This window comes from Lingula anatina, chromosome 4 (genome assembly GCF_051362555.1).
Source record: "Lingula anatina isolate TDL-2025a chromosome 4, LinAna3.0, whole genome shotgun sequence".
Classification (NCBI taxonomy): domain Eukaryota; kingdom Metazoa; phylum Brachiopoda; class Lingulata; order Lingulida; family Lingulidae; genus Lingula; species Lingula anatina.
The window spans coordinates 18,058,387-18,072,205 of NC_141770.1; positions in this window are offsets into that span (position 1 = coordinate 18,058,387).

The window sequence follows — 13,819 nt, forward strand, 5'->3', positions numbered from 1 at the left end:
CTTATCTACTGTATTTATCAATCCTTTTTCTTCAGCAATTCGTCACCAGTAACATGCTACGAAGCGCATGCATCTAACATACAGTTGCCTAAAAAGCTTTAAAGGGATAACAACTGGGGTAAAGGACCATTTTCCCATACTTATCAATGGTAAATGAATCCATTCCCACATTCAAAATAAGTCCCTGTTTTTTTTCTAAAAAGTTTGGTTATTTGTAATAATCTCTTAAGAGATTATTACAGAGTGTAGCCATCTGTGGAGGTCACGTGAAGTGATGGCAAGCACAAATCCCAAAATAATTGTATTAACCGCCGTTTTGTGGGTTAAATAGAATTTATTGTATTTCTATTTACAATGTATTTATTTACAATGTATTTATTGTGAAATATGAATATCTGACGAATGGTTGTTATCCCTTTAATTATTATTTCGCTCTCATAACCCAAAGCCAGCGCAAATAAATTTTCAAGAAATCTAGCCATAACCTTATTCAATTTTATTTGCATTTGTAGATAAAGAGGAAAAGCAATCAGAAATTGAAAAATGCACCTACATGTAGGTGAGCGATACTTCATTTATTTATTTATTTATTTACACATGAATTCACATTTTTCATTGGTGCGAATACCATTAATAAAAATAAAGAACAACCGCATGCATCTTCCCATTACGTCGTTTTGTCTCTGGTTTGCAGCGATGAAAACAAGAAACTTTCCAGCTTTTCGCTATGTTCGTAAATTGTTCTGCGTCCACTGAAAAAAAAAATACCGTATCTTTTGTAGGATCAAGAGAGTTGAACTGCAAAGATGAGTTCATTGATAACCCTGGCATTTTGTCTCTTTTTACACTGTACACTAAGAATAATTTGTGAACCGAGTAACTACATACCTTGACTTTCTTCATCCCCGATTGGCCCATGAAATATAGCGCTTATGCTTATGCCCGGATCTGGGGAGCCTCGCCATGCACACTGAAATTCGCCGATATTTAAAGTTTGGCTACGGAGATTTAAGAGGTAATAAGCTTAAATATTTTTGTCTAAATTTCGGATTAACTGTTTTGAAATTTGCATAAGACGCAACTTTTAGACGTGAAGACGCAACAATCTTAAAGGTATTATTGTTGATGTAAACTGGTCTATCATAAACCCTTTACAAGTATTTAAAGAACAGTACATCAATTTTATTTCAATATTTGCCTTTCCATCGAACAAACAATTGTCAACATTTCTAATAAAATGGACTATATATTTCCACTCGTTTTAAGTAAGCATTTTCAACATTCTATAATTACACGTCGTAAAAGAAAGTTTTTGAAACGTATTCGCAAAAAAAAAAAAAAAAAAAAAAAATTCAAATAGCTCGCTGAGAAAAGTAGCTAGCTATGAATCCTGCTTATACCGCTTTAATAGCACCATAAAATCATTCAAATTACGGAGAAAATAGTCATCAACTGTCGGAGATTTTCTTCACCTTGTATGTGTTCATGAGATTGCTGTAACACATGATAGAGTAAGATATGTGCATGAGTCAAGGTAATGTTGGTAATGAAGATATTAGCCAGGGAGCCGACGTAATTTTTTTTTTTTTTTTTTTTTTTTTTTTGAAACCGGCGTTCAGGCTTCTACGTTGCAAAAATCGACTAAACATATGTATTCCTAAAATAATCATTCGTGGGATTCGTGGTCTGTGTGAAATAAGGGCATAAGTAGTATCAAATAACAAAAGAGTTACATCACGATGAGTTCAAGAACAACAGGATGTAAAATTTAGTTGAGACGGGGAGGATATCCGATCCAGGAGAAACGTACAATACCTTCGATTTTTTTAATGTGGCAACAAAGTCAATTATAATATAAGAAGAAGAAGAAAAAGAAAAAAAAAGATCTTTGTTTGCTGTGATAGTCTCAAAAAGACAACAACAGCATGTGAACACCATCGTCATCTTATAATTAGTATTATTCTGACCCGTAGCCATCAATTTCAAAAGGGGGGTTCTTTTTCTTAAAAAGGGGACCTTTTACAATGAAACCTTAATGTACTTAGGTAAAATTTTACCCAGAGGGGACCTTTTCCCGGCAAAAGAGGGGGGTTCTTTCGAAACCCCGAACACCTCCTGGTTACGGGGCTGATGTTATAATTATTATTATTATTATTATTATTATTATTATGATCGTGGGGGGGAGGGGGGTTCATGGGTGAACACTTGTTTTTTAAAGACGTTACAGCCTAGAACATGACTCTAATACATCCGTTGTCGGTTTCAAGTTACGCACGCCTGCAGGATATTACCTAAACTTGTATATAGACAAACCAACTGTTACAAAACTGTTACAAAACTGATAGCATCTCCCCTTCGCCCTTTTTTTTACCTGTGCCTGTCGTCGTCGGCGTCGTCTTCGCCGTGCACTTTCGATGTTATATAAATAAAATAAAATCCATTTTTCCTTTTGTATTCAAACTTACAGAAATGATGAATAATCAGAAAATAAAGGGCAAGTTCGAATATCAGCCTGATCAGACCATTTTCCAAAAATAATGCTTTTTTCTTTTTTATTCATAATTTTTATGCACCGTCATACAAATAAAATAAAAATCGTTTCACTTTTTGTATTCTAACTTACAGAACTGATGAATGTTCATAAAATACAGGTCAAGTTTGAATATCAGCCTGATCGGACCATCTTCCAAAAGTTATGCTTTAAAAAAAAATTTATCCACCGTTTTACAAATGAAATAAAAACCATGTCATATTTTGCTTTAAAACTTGCAGGACTGATTCTAAAGTCTGATATATAGATCAAGGTCGAAAATATAATGCTGTTTTTTGTATATAAATGGGGTTTGCTCAGATTCAATTCTTAGGCATGTGAACAGTCTCAGTATTGAACTTATTATATTTGTAAAAGTGCTCGTTGACATTTTCTGCATTTAATATTTTTGTAAATTGCTGGCATAAAATGATGGTAAATCAGTTATCGTGTATTGTGTAATAAAGTGTCAAAAATGGAAATAAACTCATATCAGCACAGCTTGTCAGATTCAATCCCTATGTTCAGAATCTCAGAATGGAGCAAACTGGAAATTTAAAATGTTTTATTCATATTTTCCTATCCTAACAATTTTATAGTATATCATTTAAAAATGAAAGTAAATTGGTTATTGTGTATTATGTAATATGTGTTGAAAAGGAAAACAGCTCATTTCAGTAGTTATGTTAATATTGGCATTTTAAATGTGTGACTTTGAATTTTCATGGGCCTTAATACCTCTGCTAGCCACATTTCCTAGATACATGTATCTATGTTACCTGCAGTGCACAATTTAAAATTGAAGGTGATTATAAGCTGTTAAGCATTAGGTAACATTGCATCAAATTTGACAAAAAATATTTTGTGTAATGCCACTCGGGTGCTCTAACAGGGAAAATGTGTTACTTATTATTTTTAACTTACAAGAATCATTAACGTGCAGATTAAATTGGCAATCCAGCTTGATTGGATTATTTTTCTCTGTTGTTGTCTGTACATTTGACAGCTTTGCTGCCTTTCTTACACGCCGTGTAGAATATAGACGTCAGCCAAAGTGACAGGAATGGTAGTCCGATAGAAACTTTGCTTTGTACTAATACTAACCATGGCACCACTTAGGCTAACCCTTGCCTGACCCTAGACTTCCGTTCTTTGGCATGGGCTACCATGCCTTAGGCTGTCACACCTTTTATTATGATTGGGTTTATGTTTTTCTCAGAATCTTAGAAAAAAATCAGTGAACTTGCCATCTCTGCTTATTTCCTCGTTCTGAATGTTTCCCCGTTCACCCATTCATCCAGATTTTTTTCTATGATAACACACATACTTGTGTTCATACTAATAGTTTCAGAATACAAATACATTGTAGCCCTAAGTATTTCCTGGTTGAATGTTTACCTGCTCGTCCAAATAACGCTTCCTGAGATAACACGTAGATAAGACACATTCCTGTGTTCATTATAATTGGTCTCAACTACCATTAAAACAGGCAAGGAAGCTCTTACGTCACTACACAAAAGGGGAATCCCCTTTTCTGTCTCGGCCGAAACGTGCTGTTAGGAACTCGCCGCACGTCATCGAATAAACGCAAAGGGGGCAAATGGTTTCCGCCGCCGGCTCTTTGAGTGGTGGTTTTAATTACACATACCTGTGGTATATTGTTAGGTGACCATGATAAGAAGGGAACGCCGACAGGGAACCCATAATTAAAAGTCCCACTTGTTGACCCCGTAGTGTGACTTATACATTCGTTTCCTACGATCATACGTGCGCTGAGTGTTCAGGGCAAGAAAAGCGATGGGCCACCAGTGTCGGGTTTAGCTTAGGAAGTGTATTGGGGGGTGGGGGGGGGGGGGAAGATGGCAGCTCACTCCAGCCAAACGCTTAGCAACAAAAGAAAGATAAAAAACAAACAAACAAATCTATACAAATGTATTGTCCGAAACGACATGCACACCGCATTGTGTCGAAACTTAAAGTATCGGAGCCGTAGTAGGTCCACTGAAAGGCTCGAGTGTGCAGGTAGATTTCCGATCAGAAATCGATTTCTTAAAAAGAAGTTTGCGGCCTAGTCGGGTTGACCCAAGGAATACAATGCGATTTGACGCAAAGGGCAATCCTTTAGGATGTCTTTTCATCTGTCTGCTCTAGGTTTATGTTAACCTCATCTCTTTGGGACGATGGCATGGGAGATCTGTTAGGGACGGGGATGAAATCCGCCCCCTCCTGCTAGCCCTTTCTAACCGGCATTCTAGCATAAAGCTCATACATGCAGTAGTCACACGGAGTGTTGACAAAAAGTAACAAGGTGGTATAAACAGACGGATGAATAACATTACACGACACTTCCGCTTATGAAAAAAGAAAATAAGATCACGAATAAAGATGTGTTTAATGCTGACGTAAAATGACATGATTTTGTTGATAGAGCTGAATTGAGCTAAATAACAAAGGTGGGTCCGTTTTACATACAAGGAATGCTTATTTCGCAATGACTTGATATTGAATGGAAAGTACGAGTAAGTTTTAAAAATAGCCCAGGAGGTAAATAAGCCCATGCGTATCAAAGCTTGTTTCCATGTTTTTTCAAAACAAACAATTGGTCATCGGAACAATAGTATTCAAATGAGATTGTACTTAAATAAAGGGTAGTCAGATATCGTGCTCATTTCAAATAAGTCGTCAGTGTGACATTTTGATGACGTACTGTAATTCTCTATTTTTTAGAATCTAGCGGAACGCTTCACGTCCGAACATTTGGAAGGCGAAATTAGGAAACGCAGGTAAACACGTATATGTATTACATTCATTATATTTGTAATTATAGTATTTTTCATTATCTGTCTTACTATCTATAAATTTATTTTTAGCTTAATGATAAATTACCAAGATCTTTAGTTTTAAATCTTCCGCTATTTTGCCTTAATTTAGAGAAGTATGCGTACCACGCACTTTTAGTTGACAAGATCTGCTAGAAGATAAATTTGGGGTACATGTATTTGCGAAGGATATGCTGAACATGAACATTATATGCCTCCACTCCTTTTAGGTGCTACAAGTTCACAGTCTTACATAGGGCCTATATTAGTATTTTTTCAAATCTGGGGTTTATTATGAATTTTCGTCCTCTGCGTGATCTATGGTATAGAATGAAAGACGCTGTGATTTGAAACGTGTCTGACGGGATGGATGTTCGTAATTTAGGAATGATTACATTATTATAGTAAATTATTACTAGGCAACAAAATAATTTACCATGTAAATCGCTTTAAGCTAATCTTGCAGGTGTCATGTTCTCCTCTAAACTGTCGAGTTTCCTCATTTGCCTTAAATACTGCGACGGTATTGAAATATATAGTAATAACAACCCGTCGACATAGTTAAGCTTTTATAATTACTATTATTTTCATGAAATATTTGCAATTACATCGTTGATCGGTCAAAGTTGTTTAATCTAAGAGAGCTGTTATATTCAGAACTTATGGTCCGTTTCACTGCCGAGGTGTGTGTACAATGTACGGCAGTTCTATGCGCTGTGTGTAAATGCAGCTACCGTATGCATGCCTGCACGTAGCATCCTTTGATGTAGAGAGACGGCGTTCAGGTTTCTGGCGCGTGTCGTCTTTGGCCGGTGTGACAGGAATGGAAGTCCGCTAGGAACCGAGCTCCCTTCCCCATTACTTTGTACAGACGACATTCGTCTCACATACAAACTCCAATACCCCGACTTACCCCAACCCGTACTAATCACATGGGACCCCCGACTTCCATTCCCCCCATTTCTATTCCTGTCACACCGGCATCAAGGGTTTGTATGGAAGTGTATTGAGTGGGAGTGGGTGGTGAAGTGTCCCACGTGGTGAACGTCAACGTTTATCAAAGACATATCTAAAACGACAGTCCTGTTCTTTTGGGTGTTAATATTTTGCAATACATGATTTGAATTAAAACCAGTTTTGGTAACAAAGAAGTCCAGTCGTTCTGTATGCCTCATAAAGTTCAGGAAGATCGGTTATGAGCTTGACTGCTGATCTACTCTTCTTCCTCGAGTTCTGTCATCGATACAAAAGACATAATACAGTATAGCCTGGTTGAATGTCAGTAGACTAAAATATATCTATCGGAATCTAGCCGCGGAGAAATGCCGACCATTCCTAACCCAAGAGTCACGTATTTAAATCGATGCGCGGTGTTTACCGAACCGCGTCAACGCTCGCTTCCAAATATGGATCATCACTACGCTCGCGCCCGGAGTTCATTGAGAAAAAGTTATGAATGGCGTGCCTCGTTGTGTAATCCAGCCAGTTGGAGTACGCGAGAGGCCGCCGATGGCTCTACCGCCCCGGATACTGACTCAAGAGGACACAGTGCCACGCGCGCCTAAGAATGTTGCGGAAGACCACAAATACGACGGATTAATTTATCTAAAGTTAATCGAATAATATAAGTCATGATTGCCTGCAGGTGCACAGTGTGTAAACTCCTCTGTTTGGGTTATTTTAGTGAAACCGCAATGTTGTTAATATAAACGTAAGAGACATAATATACAAGAGAAACAATGAAGAGTGGAACAGAGTGAAATACTTCATCAAAATAAACGACAGATACACATAAAACGTTCGACAAATATAATATAATTAAGCTCTTCTTTAAAAGAAGACAACACTAGAAAGATTTTGCTTGGTCTTTATATTCATCTACGGATCAACTCACTCATCAATATGTCTATTAATCAGTTAAGTATATAATCATCTGTTGAATTAGATATACACACACTGGACAATAGAAGTGTCATCCCCTGAATCAGAGTAATGAAAGTTATTAACCTGAAGATTCGGAATATAAGCAATGTCAGAATATCGATACAGTTGAATTGTTCAGTCAGAACCGTTTCTTTTGTGAAATTTGATGTTAACAAAATGATACCAGAGCATATCATCCACAGTCATTTATCTCCCCCAAAGTATTGGTTCAGTAGGGGTGACACTTCTATTGTCCATTGTGTGTAGGTACTCGAGGCACTTGCTACGGCGGAAAATATGTATAAATGCGTCAGGTAGAAAGATTCAGTATTTGTAAAAATACGCCAGACATTGTGGCTGATCAAATTACCCCTTAATTTACTCATTCATTCGTTCTCATATCTTTGATAGGGTGGGTGGAGGAAGTATTATACCATTTCAGCTCGTCCTGACCTGGAAAAAAGAGTGAATTTTCTACTGGCGTGAGAGCATGGAACCGCCCCTGTGAATTGCATAATGAGAGTGACAATAACAATGGAAAGTTCAGTGGCATCTTGGACGAAAGGAACGTATTATTCTTCCAAGGTTATGCGAATGCCCGATATTATTGTTGGTTTCTTTACAGGGTATAAGTGGCATGGCAAAGACATGTTTGGTGTCTCGCCATCTAGGCCTATCTTTCTGCTTGTAAAACTTCGAAGATAGCATTACGCTTTTGAAACGAAAAACGGAAACCGGTTTGCGTCTAAAACGCGTCACAGGGCAACAAATCCCCTGTACATCAAATAAATGAATAGATTTATAAATTCGTAAAGAATAAATGATAAACCCGACAATTAAATAGTCGACTTTCAAGTGCACTGAGGGTGTCTACGAAAATTGGCTAATCAAATTGATTAGCCATGGCTAAAAGTAGATATTAATTTAAACCGGCCCGAACGGAATTCATTTTTGTGTCTGTATAAAAACGACTTAACTCTTTTTGCGATCTGGTACACGAAATCTACATAATACTCTCGTGTCATCGGCCAAAAACGAGGAAATTGAAAAAAGATCAACAGCATAGATTATATTTTATTACTGTATGCACCTGTTGCTTGCTTAGAAACTTAGTGATGGAATAGCAATATGGAAAGGTATTAAATAAGCATTCAGAGTTGCTAATGGACCCAAATGAACGACTACCCTCCGCCCCCCCCCCCCCCCCCCCCCCCCACACACACACACACACACAAACACACTTATTACACTTCTACCTGGTTATATCTTTGACTTTACGACGATTTTCTTTACGGTCTTTACCCCATGGTATGTTTATGAGCGCCCGATATGAAGGCATTGACCTCGCAGTTATTGTATAAGGGCGAAATCGTCTGGAAAATGCATTTATTGAAAATTTAGGCTATCATTTGTCAAGCAATTGAGAGAGAGAGAGAGAGAGAGATGAGGGAGAGAGAGAGAGAGAGGCATGCCTGACAAGGTCCAATCTGAGCCAGGAAGATGATTGGTGACGGTAAGGTGACAGGCCTGAAAACCAAAGCCAAGAGGGTCATCGTTTCATCAACCTGTTGGTATCGATCGGTCGTTTTTCCCGACCGCGAGGATCGGGACCACGTCGTTACCTGCTGATACACATGTACATGTTCACACGTGCGCGTGTCGTTTGACACATATCTTTTCAACTTGGATCTTCATGACTCACATCTTTCCTAAATGACGTTTTATGCGTAATTGAGCTACCCTAATGACAATGTTAAAGAGAATCTCACAAATGGCTTCCCGTCGTAAGGATGTCCCCGTCGTTATCTTAATATGATAATTATAACACCTGAGCGTGTTCCACAAGGTAGAGACTTTTTGATACGATCTATATATAGGTTTGAGTCACCCGCACCAAAAGGTGTCAGGCACTATTTAGCTTAGACCTCGCTGTACCTGGCAGTTTGTCAAAATCGGTTCTAACTGTCCCTCTAATTGCTAGCCACTCCCCTCAAAGGGGCATCGACGAATGACCTATGTGGTCACAAAATTAACCAGGAAGACGATAGTTTAAAGGCAACAGACGATCCCAAAGAAATTCATTTGTTATTCGAAAGAACAAGTCAGCGGTATTGACACAGAACTTCTGCAACCGGCTATTTCATACAGACAACTCAGAGTGCAGTTAAGGTTCGAATATTTAAAGGTAAAAATATGTATGTCTCGACACTTTTAAGATTAATTAAAATTATTTTAGGTATTAATTTTATTACGTAAAAAGGCATTACAAATGTATATTGATTCAACGTTAAATTTAGATTCCTAACGTTTGATGTCGTGTTAGAAAGAATGTGGAAATGTTTGCGATAGAATGGTCGATATACATTGGTAAACATGCCGTCAGAAGGATGATAAAATGGTAGTTTTGGATTAGGTATTGTGACGCAATCTCTGATCTGATCTGATTTCGTTCTGTACTCTGCGCTTTAGTGTCCTATGTGGACTGTCTTGACAACTAGCGCCTGTCTATGCGGGCAGCCCACCTTTGGACGAATAAACGGTTAAAGATAAGATGGGATTTCCGAAGCAATATATTGCCCGAAAATGTAATAATTTCGCAAGTTATTACAAGTAAAAATTCGTAACATGCCTACTAGTTAAGAATTCTGTGAATCTCCCTGAGCACCGACGCAGAGTTTTATCTGTCACAGGTTTACACACTCAGGAACTCGTTGTGTTGGCCTTATCCAAATTTTACAATGCAGTCAGTGCAGTAACGTCGTAGTCTACGTAGTTTAGGTCGATTCGGTAATGCTCTTTATTGTGTAATATAAATGCCCCCTTCTAGCTGCTATAGGTGTAGTTATGAGGCATGCTGGGGTGTCAAAAGTTATTTGGAGATATCGGATTACTGTTTTTTAATCGTTCTGACCTACGTATGAAGTGTTATACGTAAGTCTCTCTCTCTCTCTCTCTCTCACACACACACATATATACTAAGTTGCCTATTAAGATAAAACCAGTGCCACTATAACCAAGCCTACTGACATGTATATGGAACGGTGCAGTGTCTATTCTATCCCTTTTTACCATTCTTCCCTCTCCTCTCCTTCTCTCTCTCCTATCTTTATTTTTCCCCTTTCCTCTCTCTCTCTTTTTTACTCACATTCCTCCTTGCCTCCGATTGTGAATACAAGTCTTATTATTCTAGCCACTACGTAGAAAATATATACAAACACAAGAATTGAACGAGTATCGCTGACATTAGCCGCTATCCACACCACCTGGCAATTAGCTGTTCTTTTTATATCTTTCTGTCTGGCAAAGTGCATATTTCTACTAACAATTTCATCAGGTGAAAACTGATATAGCTTTATTTGTAAATTCGTGCAAGTGAAGGCGCGCTCAATTATCATTTAGTCTTACATTTTACGTAAATTGATATCTTTTATCTCCTCCGATTTTTGCGGCTATTGATCATTCCTTTGTTCCACAAAGATATAAATAGTGTTTCCTTTGCTGGATTACTGAATTTACTTACCTACTGATTTATTGAATTCTGGCATTAATTGTTATAGTGCTTATCATCACCATAACTACGGTCAACAAATCAAGCACGAAACAACGGGAAAAAATGAGACGGGTTCAAATGTATGGGAATTCAATCATCCTTCCGCCTACCCATCTGTTAAACACTGAAATCAACTCCAATGATCACTTCTCATTGCATCAGCTGACGCCTAAGTCAACTTGGGTGCAAAGTGATACGAAAATCCAACAAAATCGATTTCGCGGGGGTGGGGATGAAAAGTGTACGAAGCGAATGTGCAAAATTTTTGTACCTGAAACCTCGGGCACATCTAGCTGATCAACTGTTTTTTTTTCATCCTGGATTTTAGAGATTGCTGAAAAAGCATTCTTATTATAAGCGTGTTTCTTCTGCTTGGAAATATATATTAGAAACTCAGGGTAGCTCTGTCATACCCCGTTGGGCAAAACATCTTTGTTGTGTGCCCAGGGGAGAAAAAAAGCACTTTCTGAAAATGGAATCACAAGACTGTCTATAGCATTCGATTCCGAGGAAACGATTTTCTCACCAAAACTGCGCATGTTCTAGCTGAAGCCCCAGGGCGGATTTACATTAATGTTAGGCCCACCCCTTTCTGTTGCTTTCTCTAATAGCGGGTCGCCTAATTAATCTGAATTCGAACAGGCTGGGTCGTCCATGTAGACAACCCAATACGCTCTCCAGGGGCGGATCCAGAGATATTTTATAACAATCTTCCAATGATTTCTGTGTTGATCCATCCACCACTTTTGACCATCTTCCGACAGAAAAAAAAAATAGATGCCCATAATAAGATGCCCGTCAATGTAAACTTGAAACATTCTGACCGTCTCTTGGAAGACAAAAAATGCGGCTTCTCTTTGACACTAGATGTTCTCAGATATTTCTCCTGCTTATGATGGGCTAATCTGAATCAAGTTATTAAATTTCTATATTTCGACAAATAAATAAATAAATAAATAAATAAATAAATAAATAAATAAATAAATAAAAATAGACAAATGGTAGGTTATAGACCTTTTCTACATGTTTTAGCACCAGGTAAGATAAACATAAAATGCACGCGTTATTAATAAATCCTGCATATTCGCTGACATTGGCTTTTACTGTGATGCTCTCACTTAGACGAGAAAGTTTCAATAATTCCTCCAAATGCACAGCGGTTAACCAATGAGAGGATTCCAGGTATTAACTATCCCTTGATTAATTCTATGTGTCGCGATCGTATTTCTTGAATCTCGTGGCTTTTGGTCACGTTTTTAATACCGATAATATCTCGGAAGGCACAGCAGTCAACTAATGAGGAGATTTTAGGTATTAACTATCCCTTGATTAAGTCTCGTGAGTCGCAAACGTGTTTCTTGAATCTCGTGACTTGTGATCACGTTTCGCTAGCAATCAAAGTAACGCGTGCGGTCTTCACTGTCAGCTATTTTGAAACTCCTGGCTTACCTGCTAATCAAGAAATTGAGGCAAACAAAACATCTCCACATACCACATACCACATTAAACATTGTAGTCGTGCACAATTATTGTCACCGTGGTCAACACTTGTCCTCTTTGTCTTCCTTGTTGTCTTGAAATTAAACCATTTGCTCACGAAGCGAACAAGCAGAACGTACACGAACAAAATGCCCACCATCTCAGTGTGTGCTTCTATGTTTAAACAATGTGTAAGCATTTTTTTAAAGGGAAGCTGTTTGCCAATGATCTAGATGTGACTCTATGATTATATTGTGGTCTCGTGTTATTCTGTTGTAGTCTAGTGTTAGTGTACCATAGTCTAGTGTCAGTGTACCATAGTCTAGTGTTAGTGTACCATAGTCTAGTGTTAGTGTACCATAGTCTAGTGTTAGTGTACCATAGTCTAGTGTTATTGTATTGTAGTCTAGTTAAGTGTTATCTCATCGCATTTGTCAAACTATTACTTCAATTTTACCTATACGTCCTGGTGCAAAAGTTACAATAAGCATTTATTCATATCTTGGACATATTTGTAATTTTGCTCATGTTCATATTAGGCAGTAGATCTCGGCTTCCAAGGTAAAAAATTAACACAAATGTAACTCCGAAGGCACGTTCCTCGGTTTAAACGTGCTTCTCCATCTCCAAATACGCTATGCCATTATGTGAAAAATCAGAAATAGAAAGTTCAATTATAGGGTGTTTTCTTCCATGGCTAAACCATACACGTATTGAATCCCCATTATGAGACAAAAGTATAGATAATGGGTAGCAATTATGTAATTGCTCGGAACGAAGCTTATCAACACTTATTGTGGAGATATCCATAATAAACTGTGACCTGCAGAAGCATTTGTTACTGGAAAATAGGACATGTGGCACTGACATTGCGACTTTTTTCTTTCTGAATTAAGGAGCTTTATGCAGTAGCCCTCAAAGGGCGTGCTGAAATACAAGATCATACAAGGCATCAGCACTGGAGGTGCACTTAATCGCAAAATGCTCTCAGCTGTAGTTTTCCATTGATACGACTATTAATCCACTCTGTATACAATATGCAAAACTTTGTAAAATTTTATATAATTTTTGATGATTTTAATGCTTAAAGTAATAGAAATATCCATATATTTTTACGGTCAGCCGATTAGGACTTATTAATCGTACGCGCTTTTACAAAACTAGCTATCTTATTCAGCTTAAAGAAAATAAAAGCCTATAAGTTTTAATACCTTCATAAACAGAGTTTTCTTTTGTGCGGTCATCCTTTAATACTCTGGTCACTATTCATGAACCGCTGTCCGGAAGTCGGCTACCGTTAATATCCATTCTCTGTTTGATTAGGAATTTAGAGTGGCATTTTAACTTTGTGAAACCGCTTTTGATTCCATTATCAAACATATTGTATGCTACTTGTCACAAACATACATGTGAAACTTTCTTTGTGCGTCGTGGTTTGGTCAGGTATGCCAGTGATTGACTGTGAAAAGGGGTCTATCAATTGATTGTCCCCAAACCGCAAAGGATCAGTGAGATCGA